General features: G+C 33.8%; 1 long non-coding RNA gene across 1 annotated transcript in view; it reads left to right on the top strand.

The window, feature by feature from the left end:
- Positions 1–24,025, top strand: part of LOC310640503 — a 160,668-nt gene that overhangs the window by 128,286 nt on the left and 8,357 nt on the right. Inside the window, exon 4 of the long non-coding RNA XR_014492545.1 lies at positions 8,593–8,670. This is a non-coding gene — a long non-coding RNA (uncharacterized lncRNA). The remainder of the gene's footprint in view (positions 1–8,592; positions 8,671–24,025) is intronic.

Raw genomic sequence — 24,025 nt, forward strand, 5'->3', positions numbered from 1 at the left:
CTCCAACACTGGAAGTTTTTAATAAGAGACTGGACAGCCATTTGTCTGAAATGGTATAGGGTTTCCTGCCTGAGCAGGGGGTTGGACTAGATGACCTCCAAGGTCCCTTCCAACTTGTTGTTGTTGCTGTTGCTGCTGCTGCTGCTGCTTATAAGGGTAGTCAGCAGTTTTAGAAGAAGAAAAAGCATTGACTCCTTTAGAAAAGAAACATTTTCAGAATTGTTTTTTATTTTATTATTTTATCCCATAAATTTGTTAATTAAAATTGACAGTGTACTATCTAGTTTTTTAAGTTTTATGTTATACTTTTTGGGGCACTATATTATTTATAAACTATGATATTTATAAACTAATGCACAAATTTATCTATCTATCTATCAATCTATCTATCCTTTATAAATCAAGATTAAATAAAAAAATATTAAATTGAACTCTCTTAAAATTCCAACTATCTCCGTGAAATGGTATTGGGATTATGATTTAATTTAGAGTATTGTATGAGAAGTAAAGCAACAAATGTTTGTCTAACAGTTTATGTAGCATACTCTCTTAAATTGCTGTCACTTTAAGAGAAACAGTTTTAGCATATTGCTTTTCTAATGTACTCTTGTATAAACACTACACTGGAACATTTCATTAGCATTTAGAGAACAATAAAGAAACACAGTTTAATAGGGTAATATGTTTTAGTGGCCTTAGCAGAACCCTACTTAACACAGTGGGATTTTCTACTGCACAGAGACATAGGAAACTGTTCTGTATACATTTACTGTGTGGGACTTCCTCCTTCTAGGGAGCATGTGGTTTAGAGCAAAGGAAAATAACTTTCCTCCTGCAGTTTACCAATGAAAGAAGTATTTTAAAATACAGTGTTTGAGAGTGAGATCTAAAATTGTCTCTGGCAGAATTATAGAACTCTGTTATACATGTAAAGATGCTTTCATTATTAAGAAAAGAAACAAAATTATTTTATGCATTTTGATTTTATACCAAAGTATTATGGTGACCGTTAAAGGAATCTATATTTAAAGATTATGGTGTCCAGAGGATATGTCTGTGGTATATATACATTCACTCGAATATCGCAAACAACAAATATTGCCTAATTACATGAAATGTGAAAAATGTAGTGCAGTGAATTTTGTCATAGTGTACTAAAATGTATTTCATATCCTGGTTAGGTACACAATTCACATTGTGTCCTTAAGTGTGAATATTAAAGTAGAGTGAAGAGAGATAAAGGAGGTCATATTTACTTAGGACATGAACCATGACTTTTGGCTTTCTAATCTGGTAAGGTAAGATTTTTTTTTTGTATAGAAGATTTATGAAGCATGGGCATCTTTTCATTCATTCCAACAAAAAAGTGGCTTCAGTTTCTAACACATCTAATTTTTAAGCTTAAAGAAACTTTTTCCAAACTCTCTAGTTTGATGAATGTCCCAATATTTTAACCTTTATTATTTATTTTCTTTGGGATATAAAGATGTGTTAAAATTTGGAATGACACTTAATATTTAAAAAAAACTTCACAATTTGCAAAATTCTTCCCTAGACTTTAAAATTCTGCTTGTTTTTCCCCATGAAGATTCAAAATTATAAAAACCTAATCATGTACATTTTCATGCATTTTAATTATTAAATGTTTACCCTGTAAAAATGAGACTTTTTGACATATGGCAATGAGACATTACATGGGAAATTTCAAAATATGAGGGCAGCTTGCTGTGTCATGGAGAGCTATTGCTGAAATAACAGAAGCTAGACATGGAAATCAAGCCATGTCTAAATGATTGAAGAAAGTCCCTAAGCTCTAGCTAAGAAATTAATCTCTTAAGCTTTTAAATAAAAAAAATACATAATGATCACCATAAAAATGTATATTGTGTAAAAATAAAGAAATTCTGAAGTTCGTTCATAAATTCTAAAAACCCATAAAGGGGGATGATAGAATGTGACATTTGTATCTCTCTGTTCTCTTGTTTTATTTATATGATTATGTGCCTAAACAAAGTTAAGGCTGCTTCCTTGAATGGAAATGTATTATAAGAATTTTCATATATCCCAAAAACTTTTAAATATTAATTTCATTATATCAGTAAAGGAAAAAGTAGTAGTATGGTTCTATTCTAATTAATATTTTTCCTTAGAGAAAATTCCAAATAAACTAGACAAAGTAGCCAGCATAAATGTTGCAGTATAAATGTTACTTATTTATTCATCTGTATTATAGTCAATTGTGCTACAGAATATTAAGAAATGTTAAATGAATTTTCATTTTCTGAAAGGACATTTTAGAGAAGAAACAATTCAAGATATTTTAACCTAATTCAGTGCTAAAATGTAACAAAAAACAGATGTTGCATAAGAAGCTAAGTTGTATCCTGAAGAAGCAGTGATTTTATCTTTTACTTTTTTATATCTTTCATGCAGTATGTTAGGTTATAAAACCCCTTAGTTTGAACTGTTTTCCAGTTTTCACTGATGAAAATAAAGAACTTTCATTGCTTTAATGCTGATTTCCAATTTCATTTTTCCTCAGTTTTCAACTAATATAATTCATGTTCTTTCTGTCAGATCCTTTTTTTTTCTATATTGTATCCAGTGCACATTTCCTTGGTTGAACCATTTCCTTCATCCACCCAGCTTCCTACTGAAGAATGATAGTTACAGAAATACTTATTTATATTGGAACAGAATGTATGTTAAAAGAATTGTAGCCCCTGTTTATTAACTCATATTTCTTCTTGGTAGTAATTTGAAGCATGGGAGACAATATCATTCTATATAAAAAGTGAGGCTGTAAAAATCAAGACATTTGCAACCTTTGACAAATTGGAGAGAGTAACATGTTATGAAGATGTGAAGAATATAAGCAAATTTGCAATGAACTGAAGGCTCAGACTCAGAGCTTAAAAGAATTTATATCTTTAGTAAAAAAATATATTTGTGCAAGACCTCTCAAAAGCTGCATGCTGTCAACTGTTCCTGTTCTTTAGGAACATAAACAGGATCTAGGGACAGCTTGTGCAAGAAAACAGTTGGAATACTGGAATACTATAGTTTTTCTGTAGCCAGCTTATTTTTCGTCATCACTTTGTGTACGAGGGAAGTGTCAAGAGGTATTATGAAAAATTCTTAGCCCATTTAATCAGCAGTTATAAGAATAATTCAGTATATTTTAAAATTCCAGCCTTTAAAATGCTGACAGTGCTTCAATAGCTGGACTCTTCAGAAAATTCTTTCTTTCTTTTTTTTTTTTTAAAAAAAGAGTAGTTACAATAGACAATCCTTATGGTAACAAAACTGTATATGCTACACAGCCTTCATTTATTTTACATTTATTTTATATTTGTATCCTAATTCTGTTCCTCTACTTCTTTTTACTTATTGCTTAAATACCTAATTGATAATTTTTTTGGAGTTCAAAGTATGATAATGTGTGATAACAAAAGGTGGGAATGGGGCTGTGTTTTGGGAAACTGGTCTATGAGTTAGTTACACCCACACCCACTCCCACACATACACATACATATACATATACACACACACACACACACAGAGAAACACACACACACACACACACACACACACACACACACACACATATTCATAGATTTTCACGGGTACAGGTATGTAGGTCTTGGCGTATTCGGGTCTTTTCTCGTTTAAGCTTGATAGTGTCTTGGCAACGTTTCGACGAGGTCCCACTTGTCATCTTCAGGCTGGTGTCTTCGGCTTCGTGCTTGTGCGAGCAAAGCGTGATTGCAGCTGCCGTCTATCTATAAATATTGGTGGGGGTGTGTGGGTTGCTGGCTTTGTTGCTGTAAGCGGGTTGGTTGGCTGTGTTGTTACATGTTGATTGGTTGATGGGGTTATTGTTTGTGGATAAGTTGGCTGTTTTGTAACATCCTGTGTGGCTGAGGTGTTGGCTGTGTGCCCATTAGTCTTTTGTGTTGTAACAATCTAGATAATGGGCTGCGTGACAGCTCAGGAAGACCTGAATACGCCAAGACCTACATACCTATACCCGTGAAAATCTACGAAAACACACAGAGACACACACGTGTGTCTCTGTGTGTATTTGAATTTCTTTTTGCTGACAAAGGCTAGGATAGCTGTTTCAGTAGCGACTTGAACCCTGCTTAACACTCCTAGGTTGGAGCTGCAAGGCAAAAGAAATCATAATAATAGAACTGCAATATAGCAAGTTCAAAAACCCAAGATGTATTGATCAAACCGGTCTGATCTTACATACACATCTTACACACATATACATACACACACACGCATGCACAAACACATATATGTATGTGTGTGTGTATGTGTGTAAGATGTGTATGTATGTATGTAAGATATATATATGGTAAAGGTTCCCCCGTACATGCGTGCTAGTCATTTCCAACTCTAGGGGCCGGTGCTCATCTCCATTTCAAAGCCGAAGAGCCAGCGCTTGTCCGAGGACATCTACGTGGTCATGTGGCCGGCATGACTAGATGCCAAAGGCGCACGGAACACTGTTACCTTCCCACCATAGTGGTCCCATAGTGGTCCCTATTTATCAACAAGCTCAGCGTCCTAACCCACTAAGCCACCACGTCCCTTGCATGTATGTATGTTATGTATGTATGTATGTGTGTATATATATATATATATATATATATATATATATATATATATATATATATATATATATATATATGTGTGTGTGTGTGTGTGTGTGTGTGTGTGTGTGTGTGTGTGTGTGTGTGTGTGTGGAATTGAAGAAAACATATATATATATATATATATATATATATATATATATATATATATATATAGCATTACTATGGAATTATTATCTTTGTTGTAGGTATTAATTGAATATTAATAAATATAAGTAAAATATAAAACATTTTTGTAAATATAAAATATTAAATGGAATATTTATAAAGATTAAAGATGGAATAAGCATGTGCAAATGCACATGGTTGCCATTTGTTGATTAACAGTTTCCATTTGTTGATTTGTTGATATAAAAGAATAATACTGGTGTTAATTTTGAAAAATACGGAAGTATCATAATTTACTGAATCAGTTGCATAAGTCAGTACAGCTATTCTTACCAAAGTATCCTTTCTTCTGGGGATAGCATTAGTATTCACTAACTTTACCTTTTATTATAATTAATGCCTTTATAATAGTTACCTCAGTTTGAATGAGAACAGTACCCATCTTACTCATTTTTATATATTTTATTGCTATCATTAGAAGAGTTCTCATGAAAAATCTCCTATTATTAAAAAAATCTTATTATTAAGAAGAGCTGACTTTAGTGTTGACATCATGTGAATATTTTAACAAGGTACGGAATGCATGTAGAGCTTTTACCAACTTACCAGAAGTGGCCGTGGGAGATTTTGGTATTTACTTTGTATAATCAAAAACTCTTAATAGAAGTTACTGTTGCATCTGTGTAGGTGTTTGGGTGAGCATATCTGCTTCCCACTGATGTTGTGGCTATGTGTGAATGTTTGTATGAGTACATTAGGCAACACATATGCTGTGTTTTAGGTCATGTGAGCAGGAGGGAGAAGGAAAGTGGGCTTAGACTGGAGAAATCAACAGCATTCTGAATCAGTACCATTATATTTTATCTTGGGAATCCATTTGTGATATTTTTCTTTATTGTTTTTTCTGAAGGTCTCAGCATTATCCAGCCCATTTTTATATTTTATCTTTTTTTTGCTAACTTTCCCCTGTATCATCAAAATGTTCACCTTTCAGAATGATTCTGTTGATGGCAGACAGAATCTTAATTCCCTGTTGATAAAATATCAGTATCTTAATAAAGAAACAACTGTATAATTTGTACCCCATTTTTCTGTTGACATTTGCTGTTATAAGTTTGTATATCATTTTAACCTTTATGCTTTTCCTCTTTTAGAATTTTAGATGATCTGAACTTGAAGGGATTGTCTTGAATAAGGGGGAAAAGCTGCAAAATTAATCAAGGGCAAGCTTCAAAGAACTTTAGAAATACTTTATGAATGATCAGCCCATATGCAAAAAAGTATTTATTCAGTTTATATCTTGCTTTTTCCACTCTGCCTAAGTATAAGGAAATTACAATATCTAATTAAAATTTAGAGACATTTGGATCCTATATGTTAAAAGTTAAATTTAACTGATCATTTTTTACACTTTTTAACAGTATTTTTTCTTTTTTTTCTTGTTAGGGTTGAATGCTTTTGCTTGTTTGTTTTACTGTTTTATATTTTATTTTCTATGATAAAAATAATATTAAAGAGAAAATTTAGAGACAAATCAGTTTAAAGCATACAAATATTATAAATAAATAAATAAACTGCACCCACAAGTTCAAACTACTTTAGAAACCTGATTAACTGGCATGTTCATCATGCCAGTTAATCATTAACAAGCTTTCTTCTTTAATAAAACAGTATCAAAAAAAGGAGCTAACTTGGGCTTCTAGTGAAACCTGGTTGTTAAATACATGCGCCCTTGTCTCTGGTCAATCATCTGACTACAGTATTCTAGAAAAGCAAAAAAAGTGGTCCCACTTAGAATGCATTATACAGTAGTAGTTCAAGAAGCAGTTGACTAAGGCATTTGTTATTGACTGTAACTCTCCCACTTGTGCAATTCTAGTCCTGTCCATTACTAAACCTTCAGCAGTATATTCAACAATGACTACATCTTTAAGAGGGGTGTAACCCCTGCCAAAATGTTTGAATTCATATCCCTCTGTTAAATTTTAGTCTGTATGGTCCAGCTATATCATTACTCAGATACTTTTTAGAATTTAAAAAATTCCTTTGATTTCAGGAGAGATTAGATTGTTCGGCATGGAAAGCAAACCTCAAATGTCTCTCTTCAATTTGAAGTACATATTAAGTGTTCATTTGACTCAGAACAGTTCTTTAGCTTACTATAGTAATGCAGTTGAGCTGAAGATAAAACTTTGGAAGGGACTAATGTATTTGTATTTGTGGGTGTGTGTAAGGTACATATATATAGTGCACAAATTCCAAATATGTATAAAACTGATCTATAAATTTATAGCATCTATAACTAGATAGGAATAATGAAATATGAAATTCATGGCTTATTTAGTTTTATTATCTCTGGCAAAATACAAACAAAAATTCTATACTTTTTGAATTCTTTAACTTACGTAAGCTCACTGAAATAATGCCAAATATAAAGAAAAAACTTTGCAGTGGTATTTACAGATTGTCTATTATCAGTTACCTTTACACAAAATTGTAGATGGCAGAGTGGATTTTAAGAACTAAATCAACATGCACATGATTGAATCACAGTTTCAAAGTTAAAAATTTGTGCTATCTAAGATTCATGTGATGTTAGATATATTGTTTCATAAGAGCTATTTTTATGTGTAGAGAAAAGCAACTATTGATTATTAAATGGGTGTATATTGTAATATCCTACCAAAATCTTTTTTTCTTACCAAAATAAATGCTCTTGTGAGATTTCATTGTCTGCTGTCTCTACTTATTCCAACATTTCTTTGACTATATGAACTGACTGTACATGCCTTAACCTGATTTAGAAGGGGAGCTTTGTGTTTTAATATTTGTAAATAACTAGTATCACATTTTGTTGAGTTGTCTGTAGTAAAAATTAAACAGGACATGCTATCATTTTGTTTTTGATGACATATTTTTATTTTTGCTTTTTATTCTTCCTTTTCTGTTTTATATCATTGTATTTGTAAAACTATGCAGCACTATTCCCAAAATAGCACAACAACCCTGAAACTTTGGCACCACTATTTCACCAGTGTATTGTATATTTCATTTAAAAAAAACAACACACCGTGATATTTTAATCCTGTAGTTATATAAGCACAACATGTACTCTCAAACTATAAGAGGTTATTGCTTATTCCTTTGCTTTCTTAACATAGATCTTACATAATTTTGTCTGAGAAAAGAGATTTTTAAACAGTTGTTCTGAATAAAATTGTATGGTACATTTTGTTTTTCAATTCTGTGCAAGTATTTGCAGTTAAATATACTATAATTTAAACAATGTGAATGCAATCTGCCTTAGGAGCCCTGACGACGACAGAAATACATCAATAAACTGTGAAGATTTCCCATTTAGCGCATACATCTGTATCAAAGTGCTGTTCCTTTTTCATTTCAGTTTTGTCCTAAAATTTCTTGTGTGTTTGTGTGTGTGTGTGTGTGTGTTGCTCATTTCTCACACAATCATGCATATGTAAATTCATCTTTTTTAAAAAACAAATTATAATGCCCATTCTTTTAATAAGTTAGCTGTTGATATAAAGATTCGGGAAATGTTCCCATCTGCCCCCCTTCTTTCAGAATGCTATTTGCGAACCTTTATTTCAGAGCTATATTTTTTCTACTCTGAAGTGTCTTCTTTATTTCTTTCTTCATTACAAACTACTCTGAAAGAGCTTTTCTAACTAAAAAAAAAGAGCTATGCTTGACTGATAATGCATTGCTTTGGATGGTGAAACATTATGAAAGTTTAATTTTTAATTAAATCTGAAATAGCAATTATTACTGAAAGAGATTTTAACCTGTTTCTTTTCAGAGTGCCTGAAGTTACATTTTAGATGCTGAAATCACTGCACCTTAAAAACAAAAAAAGGTTGAATTGAATTGCATTCCTGTAAGTAAAAGATTTTCTAATACTTTTTGTCAAACACACATTAGCAGAATATGTGGATCTAGGAACATACACGGACAAACGTGCACATATCAATGCATAACAGCAGTTCATGTTATACTTTATTATTTTTGATAGTACTTATTATAGACCCTATATATTTTGTTTGTGCTTTCTGATTTATATATAATTATGAATGTTATAAAGCTTCATCTCCATTTGTATAAATTTGAGAATCGGAAAGAGTTTCTTGGGAAGCCACAGGAAGATTCAGATATATCAAATAAAAGAAGATGCATAATTCCTTGGGTGTTAGTTTTGGATATCTGAACTATTGCACACCATAATCAAAATAGTACAGTTTATTTCTTTCGAAATTATTTCCAGAATCAAAGAGAGGTGGACATTAAGTTGCAGTGTATACTTTTAGTTTCTTGTTAGAACTCTTTCACTCCACTAAGTGAATCCATGTGCAGAATGATGCTCATAAGGTTTAATATGAGGAATCAATTTTCACTGTCAGTGTTATTAAATAGTAACCTTTGCAGATTTGTTTATAGTTAGCCAAAATTTTTCTAATGGATTCCAAACTATGTTTTACATTTCTTGCTAAAAATGCAAATTAGTATACATTTTTTTCCTTCTTTTGCCGTTTTTAATTGGGAAAATATATTTATCAGGAATTGCAAAACTATCACAGTGATTTTAGAACTGTTTATTTTTATACATAGTACTATATCTTAATCCTTTCACTCTTGACTGACACAGGAGTAGCAGACTTATGCATGATGCTATTTGGTTTCATTTCCTTAAAATGCTGGTTTCTTTTCTTTCTCATTTACCTTTGTATATGTCAACATTCATTATCTTACTGTGCTTTCATAATTATTCCAATTGCAATGTACAAAAATGCAATTTTTTTCTTCTCTGTCTCTGAATTTGTGTTCTGTGTCATTTTCCAGTACATGACTTCAGCTCATCCATCCCTTCACACAATGCATGACTATCTCTTATTCTTGTATCTTTGTCTTAGCACCTTTTTTCTTATCAGTAGTTTCCATATAATCTTGCTATACTTTGTCACATTTCTTGACTTTATATTCAGCAACTGGTTTTCTTGTTGGAGAAGGGGTAGAATATGGTTAATCAATTTTTAATAAGTACTTTAATCTGCCTGCTTCTTCTGAACTAGCAAGAATGCTAATAGTAGTAGTATTAATATGGTTTTTATGTTGTTTTAATTCTTGAGAGGGAGCCACCCAGAGTTTGGTATAAGATGGGTGGCTATGTAAAAGTTTAAATGTTATTTCTGATATTACGGGACAAAAGCCTTCTTTACTTTATAGGATTGGTTTAAAATTGGAATGACAATACTAAGGTATTATATTTAACTCTGTTGATCTACCTATTCTCCTTGCTTTATTAATCTCCGGCTCCTTTTTTGAACTTTAACTAATCTCATACTTACCTTTCTAAATGTCTTCCCAATTTGTTGATTGTTTTGCAACATAGCAATCGATAACCCTTACTTATCTGAAAATTAACTGAAATGTTCATTCCAGGCTACTCAGCCTGGTTGGTTTTTACAGGTACTTATCATTTTTTGTAAAAATATATAAAACTGATTTTACTGTATCAGAGTTCATCTAACTAAGGAGCAAGCAAGTTAATTTTGGGCTGAATATGGCTTCCTATATTAGCCTCTATCCAAGTATCCAGTAGCTTCCCAATCTGTAAAATAGAGTTCATCATGTGTTGCAATGATTTTAGTACTTAAACTTCTAAACGGTCCAGACAGTTTCTTCATTTTGACCTTTTTTATAGCTTCATAGACTTCCCTTATTGTTAAAGGTTCATTCCTTTTTTTTTCTGATTTTCTGTGATCTTGTGTAAATTTTGCTTATTTAAATAGGGAAATTCTCTTCCTTCCTTCCTTCCTTCCTTCCTTCCTTCCTTCCTTCCTTCCTTCCTTCCTTCCTTCCTTCCTTTTCCTTCCTTCCTTCCTTCCTTCCTTCCTTCCTTCCTTCCTTCCTTCCTTCCTTCCTTCCTTATTTTCTACATATAACTCAAATTGACAAACATATCCACCCCCTTTCTCCTCTTATTTTCTCAACAACAACCCTGTGAGATGGGTTGGGTTGAGAGAGCCACTGGCCCAGTATCACACAGTTTTATATAATTTACAGTAATATTGATGAAATATGTTTGCATCTTTAAATTATCAGTTATTATGTTGCTTTCATCTTTTACTTTAGTATATTTTTCTGTTTTTGTTTATTCAGTTTATATATACCAAATCATTTCCCTATTTATTTATAAATCCAAAATTAATTTAAGTTGCAAAAATCATTTTTAACTCCATTTCTCTTATTGTTAACAAAGACAACTGTAGCATTATGACTTTCCTTTCCTCGGAGCTGTGATTGCTGGGTGCAAAAAAGCCCTTGCCAGCTGTTTGGCTGAGCAGCTGCTGTCTAAACTGTACCCTACTTGGAGACCATCCTGCTGCTGTGGAGGTGCTATTCTTCTGGCTGCAATGACGTGGGCTTTAACATGGCTCTTAGCTGGCTTGGAAGTGTAGCTCCAACAACTTTCACATGTTGTTCTTCTCTTCATTTCTCTTGGTCCCATTGACTTTTGGACCTTAACCGTTTTCACTAGTCTATTCCATTAGCTGAGCTTGCTTTGCTTCTGCTGGACAATTGCCTGATCCAGTGCCAAGTTCCATCATTGATCTGGATCTTTGCCACTCCATTTTCCTGGCCACCTTGGCAACTGATCTCTGCTGCAAGGAACTGTTGCTGTTGTTGATTGCCACAATGAATGGCATTCCTCCCAGAACTGGCTCCCATTATTGAAAAGCCATTGTTAATTGACTGGCTAGCTGGATTCTCTTATTATTACCATCTTAGTAGTGGTAAGGCACTCCAAAACTTGGAAGCCTCGTCATGATTCAGAATTTATCCATTGCCCAAAAGCCTTCTCCAATGTTCACTGTGACAAACTATTCTTAAAAAACTTCTCACTCTTTATGGATGAGCCAGTCATGCATATAGGAGGCCACAAATGATTCATATCTAACTGGTCTCTCACAATATTTATTTGTGCTTATGATTTCAAGATTGTAGCTACAATTATGCCTTTAAAAGAAATAGCATACTGTATCAACTTTTTTGGCCGAAGCTTCACCCTGTCAGAGCAGAATTTCTGACAAGCAGTCCTCCCATGCTTTCCCATTTTTATTTTTAAAGTAAAGTATTGTATGTCACTTTGTGATATTATTATACCATTATTCCTGTTTGTGTTTTCTTATAGCATGATATTGCAGCAGACTGTACAGGAATAAATTCTGGTTACCCAACAGGCATTGTTCAAACTTAAATTAGTACTGTACATGCTGACTAACATACTATGGCAATATGGCTTTTGAAGGTATATTTTTGTCAGCACTTAAGGCTACATCTTTCTTGGCCCTTTCTTTAGATACTGTACTTTGAATTACTTGAGAGCCATTTTTTGTTATGTGTGACAAATGGTTCTTCCAGGTTGATGAGATGTGCATATTTTATTGTTTCCAAAGCAAGAGATCACAAGTGTGAAATGAAATATTGCAGGAGGCATAAAAGTGCAGAGATGAAGGTAGAATTTGCATTGGCTTCACTTCAGCACAGATGGTGAAAAACTTGAAGCTACTTTTGGGTCCTGAGACCTTGCCCCCTCGGGCTAATAAATAATGGAAGAAACTGGGAAAATTAATTCCACTGAGATCAAATGATTCATACTTCTTAAAAAATATGAGCCATGGGAAACCAGCCTGTGTTTCATTGTATTCTTGTATGCTTTGAAATATTTATTCAGTATCGTAGGATTTCTAATCAACAGTTAATCAAGGCTTAATAAAATGAGATATACTCTTAATGCAGCTTCTCATATTTCCTGTTTGCTGAATTGGAAGAACAACTGCATCTTTATCATAGTATAATGAACCAAGAATATCCAAAACTAAAGTGTTGAATTGCAGGCACAATGAAGCTGAGCCAGGCTGATGTAGCAAAGAAAATACTCAAATTTCATTTCAGGAATAGGTCACTAAAAACAGAGGGTTAATAAGCATAGTATACTAGTTTGTTGTTTAGACAAAGGCAGAAGGTCAGATCCATGATATTATATCAAAGTTTTGCATGTCTCATTTTCAATTGTGTCAGTAGGTTTGTTTGTATACGCACTATTGGTGGTGGTTTTTTGGTGCTTTTGACTACCTGTACATGCACTGTTGTATTGCTTTTGTCTATGGCAACTACCTGGAAAATTCCCTTCAGTTTTTCAGAAATGGTTTGCCATTGCCTCCTTCCTAAGACTGAGGGTAACAACAACAACAACAACAACAACAACAACAACAACAATAATAAATAATAATAATAATAATAATAATAATAATAATAATAATAATAATAATAATAATAATAATAATAATAAAGTTGGAAGGGACCTTGGAGGTCATCTAGTCCAACCCCCTGCTCAGGCAGGAAACCCTATACCATTTCAGGCAAATGGCTGTCTAGTCTCTTCTTAAAAACCTCCAGTGTTGGAGCATTCACCACCTCTTGAGGCAGGTTGTTCCACTGGTTAATTGTTCTAACTGTCAGGAAGTTTGTCCTTAGTTCTAGGTTGCTTCTCTCCTTGACTAGTTTCCATCCATTGCTTCTTGTCCTGCTTTCAGGTGCTTTGGAGAATAGCTTGACTCCCTCTTCTTTGTGGCAGCCCCTGAGATATTGGAACACTGCTATCATGTCATCCCTCACTCTTCTCTTCGTTAAACTACACATACCCAATTCCAGCAACTGTTCCCTATATGTTTTAGCCTCCAGTCCCCCAATCATCTTTGTTGCTCTTCTCTGTACCCTTTCTAGAGTCTCGACATCTTTTTTACATCGTGGTGACCAAAACTGGATGCAGTATTCCAGGTGTGGCCTTACCAAAGCATTGTAAAGTGGTATTAGTACTTCACTTGATCTTGATTCTATCCCTCTGTTAATGCAGCCTAGCACTGTGTTGGCTTTTTTGGCAGCTGCAGCACACTGCTGGCTCATATTGAAGTGATTGTCTACTAGGACTCCGAGATCCCTCTCACAGTTACCACTATTGAGCAAGGTACTACCTATACTATACCTGTGCGTTTGCTTTTTCCTGCCTAAACGTAGAACCTTACTTTTTTCACCATTGAATTTCATTTTGTTAGATAGTGTCCAGTGTTCGAGTCTGTCCAGATCCTCCTGTATTTTAAGCCTATCTTCTGGAGTATTGGCTATTCCTGCCAGCTTGGTGTCGTCTGCAAATTTGATGAGTTCCCCATCTATCCCCTCATCCAAATCGTTAATGAAGATATTGATGAGCACTGGGCCCAGAACAGAGCCCTGGGGCACCCCACTACACACTTCCTTCTATGTAGATGCAGTTCCATTGAGGACCACACGCTGAGTACGGCCTGTCAGCCAGCTACGAATCCATCTGGTGGTGATGCTATCTAACCCACATTTTTCTATCTTATCAAGTAGTAGGTTGTGATCTACTTTATCAAATGCCTTACTGAAGTCCAAGTAAATTATATCTAGAGCATTCCTGTGGTCCACTAATTTTGTCACTTGGTCAAAGAATGTGATAAGATTTGTCTGGCATGATCTGTTTTTGACAAACCCATGTTGACTTTTAGTGATGACTTTGTTTGCATCTAGGTGTTCGCTGATTTGTTGTTTGATTATCTCTTCCAGAATCTTCCCAGGTATTTAGGTCAGTCTGATAGGTCTGTAGTTTCCTGTAGAGTGACTGGCCCAAGGTCACCCAACTGGCGTTCTGCCTAAGTTGACACTAGAACTCATGGTCTCTGGATTTCTAGCCTGGTACTACTCAGTCAAGTTGACTCTTTGCCATTGTGTCTTAGCAAGATAAACTTAGACAACAGAACTTGCATTTTCCAAGTCTGAGAGCTCTAATGGGCATTTCAGAGAAAGTCTGAAAATATCAATTTTCACTTCATTTTTTTTATGCTTTCTCCAAGTATGTACCAAATTGATGTCTTCCAAAATGCAATTTCTCTGGTATAAGTAAAGGATCTTTTCATAGATTTTGCATATAAGTAGAACTAGTTTTTTTTTTTTACTTAGAGGGAGTTTAGGGGCTTTTTTGTCAAGTCATATCAAGCTTTACTGTGTTACATTTTTTTATGTGTTCCCATTTCAACACAGTAGTGAATCATGTTTTTGCAATTGTAGTATGTGAGGGCATTATGGAAAAACTATTTTGGTTTTGGTTTTAGAGGAGATTAGATTGATTTTTCTGTTATGATTTATCAAGTATTTTGTTGCTCTTAGCCAACACCATGCTGTATAAAAGCTTGGGATAGAAAGACTACCTGAAATCTTCAAAAGGTATGTCTTCAAAGGAGATTTACCTGGCCTTATCTAGCCCAATTTCTAGTTGGTCTAGATTTTTGGAAGTGAGAGAAGGCTTAGCTATATTGTCTTTTTTTCAAAGGGCAGAGGAATTTATTTATGACACTGCTTTTAAACTGGAGGCTTAAAAATCCAGGCTAAACACCACAGTATAAAATATTATATTATCTGAAACCTTTCGGTACAATTAATTTTAACTGGATGAATGATTAATATAAAAAATCGCATGGAATATATTTTGAGGAAAATAATTTGTATAACATTGGAATCATCCTACTTCAGTTTCCAGAAGATATTAAAGCCAGTTTTACCTTGGATTATCTGAACAGGGCTATTCATAAAACAAGAATACTTAGGGTAAATTTTGGCAGGCTGAATAGGTGAAAGACATGAGCCTAGAGGTTTTTGAAATGCGTTTTGAGAAAATCATGCCCAAAACGCAATGGCCTTTGTAAGATAAAAAAGTTGTGCTGAAAAGTAGCAGCAGCTGCTGTGTTAAGCTGTTAAGAGCCTTTTAAAAAGAAATCAAAACAGTGTGGGTGGTTGTGTCATCTTCACTTATACAACACCTAGATGAATGTCTAAAAAATATCAGTAAAGAAAGAATGCTTCCTTTATATTTGGTGTCCAAATGAAACAAACAAACAAATGCTTAGTTGATATAGATGGCAAAAAATGAACATTTTAAAAGCATGTCTAATTTCTGAAGCAGCTTAAAATTAAAGATCTGTAAAATGTAATTACAGATTTATTTCACAGTCAACTAGAATACTTAATTTTCATTCCCATTGAAAATCAGTGTGATCTGAAATATCCTTGTACAATGTCTTTTGTCAAAACGTTCCTTGAATCAGTCATTATCAAAGGTAATAATTGATTTAGGAATTTAACTTTTATCTAGGATGCTAATTTCTGAAGACAACCTCTGATAAATTTCATATGGTTCATAAACCATGGAGAATAATTATTTTTAGCAAAGATAAACTTTAGGAGTCACTTCATTTTACAATTTATTCCCGTCTTTGCCCATTGTGCCAATACATTTTTCTTTCTCCCCAGTATGAGCATTTTCTTTCCAGAATATCTGGGATGATTTCTCTGATTTTCTGATTTCTCTTTGAAAGACCCATTTTCTAGGAAATTCTATTTCCATATTTTTTTTCTTTTCATTACTTCGTAATAATCAGTCTGTTTCAGTAGTAAATATAGTGGGAATAAAAATTTGCTTCAGATTTTACAACAAAGTAATATTATTTGCTTGATTGGGGCCCAGATTGGAACATATATACGTAGATTAGTGCACCGTTCTATAAATATTTCCACTATGTTTTAGGTACATAAAATGTCATATAATATGAAGCTTCTTTTAATTTTACCACATTGCATTTGATCTATTGGAAGTGACATTTCATGACACCCTGTTATTTTCAGTGTCTGGACTAGCAGTGGCTGCCTATTTCACATATTTCTCTTTAAGAAGGGAGAAGCCACTGTGTATAATGTGCCATGTCTGCTAGAATACTTCTTCAGATGCACAGTATGAAGATACTGTGCTTCATAGCTCCCAACACAAAGTCCTAAAGAAATAAAGAAAATGTTGAGCCCTTAATAATCAGTAGTTTGTAAGGGTAGTAGACAACTACTAAAAATGGGGCAAAAGACACTTATGAACAGATATGTACAAAATAGACATGGAATTTCTTCTGTTTTGTTTTTAATTTCAATTGTGTGGCTCTTCGGCTTTGAAACGGAGATGAGCACCGGACCCTAGAGTCGGAAACGACTAGCATGCATGTGCGGGGGAACCTTTACCTTTACCTTTATGATTTCCAGTGGGAATCTTTGTCTAATGAAATTTATCTAAGTAGAAAGTCGAAATTCAGTGTATCTTTTCAGTAATTATATGTTAACAAATCATTTAATGAGAATATAATATTTTTGAATATCATTATGTTGATACCAAAATATAACAAAATGTAGGCTACATCTAAAGAAGGCACATCTATGATATAACTAATAAAGACTTACATAATGAACAGAAAATTCATCACAATTTTATTCTCTCCATAAGTGAATGAAATTATTTTACACTTATATTCTTTTTTCCTCAGATCAGTTTCTAAATCAGAATTTAACTTGATGATAGGAGTGTATCATGTAGATTTGAGATGATATTTGTCGTATATTGGCAAGTATGGAGAGAGTTGAATGGCCTTTGCAGTTTTAATTCCTCTAGCTCAGGGGTGTCAAACTCGCAGTGTCATATGACGTGTCGCAATGTATCACGACTTTTTTGCCATTGCCGGCAATGGGGTGGACACAGTTTTGCCATGATGCATCCAGCCCACGGGCCAGCAGTTTGACACCCCTGCTCTAGATTCATTTTGAAATCTGTTTTCCAATCATGTATAGGAAAATGTGGAACTGTATCGTATGAAGAAAAATGAGATATACATCATCTGGATCTTTCAGAAATCATAGCTTCAATACTATGATTAGTTTTAAATATACAAAACTGAAAGCATTGTAGCTGGGAAGTGTGGATACTTGTTTTCATAAATGTTGATATGTATGACAATCTCAATAAGGAGATCTTGCTCAAAGCATCAGTTAACAATAAATACTGAAGGTGTGCAGTGCTTTGTATAAGAAGCAGATCATTGCAGAGGACTGCGGAGGTAGCCTTGACAAAGGAATAAAACAGTCATTAGGATAACCATTAAGAGAAAATAGATAACATCTCAATTATGGAAAAGGAAGGAACATGAGAAATAGGTTTAAAAGAATTGATTCTGTTTGGAATGCCTCTTAAAGCTTTGGAAAAGTTAGTAATGTCAAAATGTCCCTGCAAATCAATCCATGTAGTTTACTTTAAATTGAACTGATGCTTTAATTTCATGTTCAAACTTTAATATTGTAACAATAATAGTCTATCAGGTAAATAAGCATAGGATTTCAACTGAGATTGGCATTCAATCTATGAACTTTTTAAAAAAATCTTAAAAATAAGACATTGTAAATCAGGGAAGATAAGAAGGGAGATATATCAATCCAGAACATTTGTGAATTTTTAATAAAGCAAATGTAGCATAAGCTGACTCCTGGGAATGAAAGAAAAGAATGTGTAAAAGTAAAGCAAAAAAGCTTTTTTAAGTACAAAATAAAGAAACTTCTGTGAATTATATGTCTGCAGAAGACAAAAACTACATATGACAGTTTATTGGTTGTGTAACAACCAATATTTATGGTGAGTATCTCCAAGAATGATGTACTGTATCTACTGAAAATCTCTTACAGAATTATATATAACCAAAACACTTTATACATTAATGGTGTACAATGAAATGAAGAAATGATATTATGAACCATTATATTTTAAAATGTTCTATACTGAGATATTTAAATACATCTGCCAGTTACCCATTCAATCCTGGAGAGAAAATGGTTTTCCACTCTACTCCAGAGTGCAAAATGTGGGGGGGGGGAGAAGTTGCTTTTCCACATACATAACTACCTCCATACCTACTCCAGGTATGGAGGTAGTTATGTGTGTGTGGAAAAACAACTTTTTTCTTCAAATCTATCCATTTTATGCATTAAGAAAGAAACATTATTCACAAAACATTTATAATGTAGCAGTAAAGATATACTAATATTCTTTATGTTGCAGAAATACATTTTAACATATTATTTTCAATTATCATCCATTGGTCTTAAGCAATATGTCCCAGAGTTTCTAGCAAACATGGCCATGACAAAATTTCTGGGAATTGCAGTCTAAAATATATAAAGGCTAATGAATTATAAATAAATAAATAAATGAGAGTGAGTGAGTGAGTTAGTTAGTTTCAAGAAAGCTATCCCGAAGCACTTGCTAAATTGTTATATCAAAACACTGTGAGTTTTCCAATCAAGTTGTGCTATGCTATGTCACAAGAAAAAATCTTCAGATGAGATAAATAACCAATATATTACTGAATGCAGATTCATGCAAAATATGCTGCCAAATATCAGGATCAAATGTCAGTAAAATAAATGTATATTATAGGAATAGATACAGGTTTTAGAAAACAAAGTGTTCTGGTTATCAGCCTGCATATAAGATACTTATATAACAGATTATGGAATTATTATAAGACCTACATCTGAACAATATTTTAGAAAATCCATAAACATTAATTATATGTCATACATAGATTTCATCCAATTTTTTCCTATGTGTTATATAATATGATGCCTCTGTTTCTCTCCTCTCTCTCTCTCTCTCTGTGTGTATGCGCGCATGTGCACATGATGAATGTGAGCAATTATTTCTTCAATTTTGTTTCCTCCATATGCATTTGATGACAAGTTCCAGAACTCTCAATCAGAAATACCTAGTAATTTATCTGAAAGGCATAACATTGGAAATAGCTGACTAAGAGTTTCACAGTCTTCTGATACACATGGTCCAGAACATTGATAATGACAACTAAAGTGTTTTAATCTGCAACCAGTTGAATGAAGGAAGGAAGGAAGGAAGGAAGGAAGGAAGGAAGGAAGGAAGGAAGGAAGGAAGGAAGGAAGGATAAATGGACCCAAAATGGACACCAAGCTGCATGTTATTCATGAATGAACAAAGTAGTATTAGATACAAATATACAAAAATAAGATAAGATAACCTTATTTTTTTACTGTGGGCACAATGGCACACATCAAAAATGAAATTTAGTTGCCCGCTCTCAAAGTGGAACACACACATGATACACACCTAACCATACTATATACACATATGCATAGAACCACACCCTTACATATACATAACAAATAAATATTAAATATTTTAATATTATATTATATTATTATATTATATTATATTATATTATATTATATTATATTATATTATATTATATTATATTATATTATATTATATTATATTATATTATATTATATTATATTATATTATTATATTATATTTATTATATAAAAATGTAAGGGTCCTAGTGAATCAATTGAAATGTTTCACATCTTTATTGTGCGGTCTGTTTTTTTCTGGTTTTCCTCACAGTATTGATTCATAATAAAAGTAATTCTGCTAGCCTCAATCAACTCAGATAAAAATTGGTGATCTTGATAATAGATGCAAATAATCCATCTGATATCAAAGCAAATACACCTTAATCTCTGACAAAATTGGAGTTACATGTCCATCTCAACATTTTTGCTTCTATGTGGCTAATTGTATTTTGTGCAGAAAGATTTGTATGAATTTCTGTAGTGTATCTAGTAATCCAGTTGGGTGGGAATCTCCATGCCAGAAGCATCTAACAAAGAAAGATGTAATTTAAAAAGTAGGTTTTATTTTGCTTAAAGAATAAATGTAACAGCTGCAAAATTAATTATTCTAAAATAAAAACTTCGGTATATCCACCTTTAATATTTCCCTTTTAAAAAAAAATGTGTTTAAAAAGGAATAAACTCCTGAAAGCAAGAGAATTGTGGGCATTCAGAATATGTGCAATGATTTGACTTGGAGGGACTGATAGCTTGGTTGCAGATTCTGCCAGAATGTGGAGGCTGGATATCATACTAAAGCTTTGAGCTCCATTTGGTGCCTTTTACTTCTGTCTTGTTTCTATCTGTGCAGGAGATGTGAAAACTAGCTTTGTCCTGTTTCCACAGCAGGGTTTTGGTTTATTTTGTTTTTTATAGCATTTTATTCCATGGCCCAACTCCAGAGCAGAGCGTATTGCAAAGATGGATTTGAATGTCACATTTAACAAAGTGACTTGTGTATGAGACAGCCTTCACTGCTATACAATTTTAAAAACTGATTAATTAAGGGTACAGCATAATTATTAATAATTTGTTGGCTAATACATGGAATAATTATATTTTACTTTATAGTTGAATTTAACTGAATAAACTTGAAATTGAAATGTGTATGCTAACAGTTTTTTTTTTAATCCCATTTATATCCCGCCCTTCTCTGAAGACTTAGGGCGGCTTACAATCTAAGCACAAATCAATGTGCTTAGCAATAGCCTTCATTCTATGTATATGCCTGCTTGTTAGGGCTTTCACACACACCCCCAAGCGGCATTATTACAAAGTCAGCTTAATTGCCCCCAACAATCTGGGTCCTCATTTTACCGACCTCGGAAGGATGGAAGGCTGAGTCAACCTTGAGCCTGGTGGGATGTGAACCTGTACTAATTGCAGGCAGCTGGTGTTACTTAAGGAGGCATTAGCCCACTGCTCCACCAAGGCTCTTGTCCGGTTGTTTATTTTTATCTTTTAGGTAACAGAAAATTATCTGTCTACTTTTGAAGTGTAGTCCTAAATTTTTATCAACAGTGATTTTTCCAGTATCATATGCAGTATATTTATGTCTATTGCAGGTGAATACACGTTTTGTGTTCTCAGTTTAGTTGTTGAATCAAGAGTGTTATTAAGAATCTTGTTTAAAGGAATGGTACAAATCTTATAAATTTTGTAAACCTGATATAGGATAGAAATAAAGAAAATACATTGGTACTCCATTGTGCTAGAAACTATAATATTCAGTGATAGAGTTATAAATCCTGAGGATCTTAAGACAGAATTTAAAAGAATGAATACAGCTCATTTATTGTCTCAAAATTTTAAAAAATGTGTTTATCACTATGTGTTACTGGACCATATATATCCTGATAAAGAAAGTTATAAACTATGTTCTGTGCATTAGTAGTACATTAAGTCTTCTATATTTCAGCCCCAGATAGCATATTCTTTCATTTAGAACTGTATTTAATTTAAATACTATTACTACTATGACTATTGGAACAATGCACAGTCTAAAACTAATAAGAGGGATATAGTAGATCAGGGGTGTCAAACTCAATTTCATTGAGGGCCGCATCAGCATTGCGGTTGCCCTCAAGGGGCCGGGTGGGCGTGACCTACTGGGTGGGCGTCGCTAGAGTGCATATGGCCTGCTGGGTGGGCGTGGCCAGCTCTACATCGTTCGCATCAAGGGTGCCTATGGGGGCCTGGGCAGGAGTGAGACAGATCTGGGGGTCTCTGGCAGAAGGAGGGTCTCTGGGCAGGGCCAAGGCAGAGGGGGCCGTTCCCTCACTTTTTCCAGGATGGCTTCGCGGGCCGCATGAAACCACTTTGCGGGCCGCATCCGGCCCCCGGGCCTTCTGTTTGACATGTCTGTAGTAGATAGTTTGCATACCGCATAATTGCAGTTTTCCCAAAGGAAAAAGTATTGAATAAATAGATGAATGATACAAGTAAAATGCTGGTGCCAGCACTAATAGATATTGATCTATTAACTATCTTCCAAAATAGGAGCACCATATCATAGCACTTCTCCAAAATACCCACTATTTATTGGGAATGATTTGTGGATTCTAACTGGAAACAGAGTATTTGGGGGGCAAAGTATCATATAATAAATACACACAGAAGACCAACAGCTGTATCCCATATATGTTTCACCATTGTATCAAAACTGTTTTCTTATTTCCGTGTCAACAGTCCAATTAGATGCATACTTATTTAACAGTGAATTTTTTGGTTTTGGTAGGGTTCATCTCATTTTCTGATAACTATTGATATTGATTATTAAAGAAAAATATTTGTAGCAAAGGGTTGGAATGAGGTGCTCTCTGAGATTTTTTGTTGTTTTTTTCAGATGTTTCATTATCCAAATGAGGTAACATAATCAATGCTAGTAAGGAGTGGTATTTACTCTCAATTTATATTCTAGTGGCTTGCCCTGTCAGTGTTGGTGGGGGATAGTCTTGGGGTAGGGTTTAGGATCGACATAACACACAAATCAATTAAAGTCCTCGAAACATTCTAAGTAAACCAAGAGATCCAGCAACTCCAGAAGAAAAAGCAGGAGTCATCAATAATGTGCATTGTAGAGACTGTTGATAGTCACTATGCACAACAAACAGGCAGATACTGGCAGAAAGCATCCGTGAACATCAACTAGCAGTCAGAAGACATGATGAAAACTAATTTCACAAGATATGGACAGATCTAAGACAATGAATAAGTCAAAAAGGAAGCAAAAAAACCAAAACACTTCCTCATCCAGAGATGACACCCGGATGAACAGAGATCAACAACCAAGATTAACACCAGACCAACAGTCAAGAAATATTCCAAACAATCTAAAGTAGACCAACTAAAGACCTCCAAGACCACTGCCACCAACAGTGACAGAGCATGATAAACTGAGAGCAAACCTCAGTAGCACTGATGATGTTACCTCTCTTGGGTAATAAAATGTCGGCAAGAAAACAACCAAGCTCAGAGAACAACAAGAACATCACAACTTTTAATAAATTATCTCAAATTGAAGAAAATATTACACTATTAGAATTATCAGAAATATATTATACTTTTTAATAAGGAAGAAAATACGGTATTGAATTACAGAATTCCATGTGTGTTGCAGGTCAGTCAGTGTTTGGATTTTAGCAATTTCCAAAGATGTGGACTTCTCCCAGAATTTTCACCAGTACTATGCTGGCTGGAAATTTCTGGAAGTTCACACTTTGAAAGTCGCCAAGAGTGGAAAACAAACATGTCTTCTCTCTGAAATAGAGAAATACATACACTATATCCTTTCTTAGATTTGTTAATACTTATTTTTTCCATATTAGATATTTCAGTTTTCCTTCTGAGAGATTATAACCTTTTCATTTTAATGGAAATAATTTTTACTGACATTGACATCATTCCATACTGATATATTCTATAATCATTTTAAGGTGAACAGCAATCAGTTGATACCTTTCTGTCAAGTGAGAGGAAAATTAGGAAATCCAGGCAATTTAAATGATTATAAAGATTTATTGAACCTTATGCTGTGTACAAGAATCTGAATTACTAATGGTCAATGGTAAATAAGAGTTTGGCATCTAGTCATG

The sequence above is a fragment of the Vipera ursinii genome (assembly GCF_947247035.1).
Source record: "Vipera ursinii genome assembly, chromosome: 4".
NCBI classification, from domain to species: Eukaryota; Metazoa; Chordata; class Lepidosauria; order Squamata; family Viperidae; genus Vipera; species Vipera ursinii.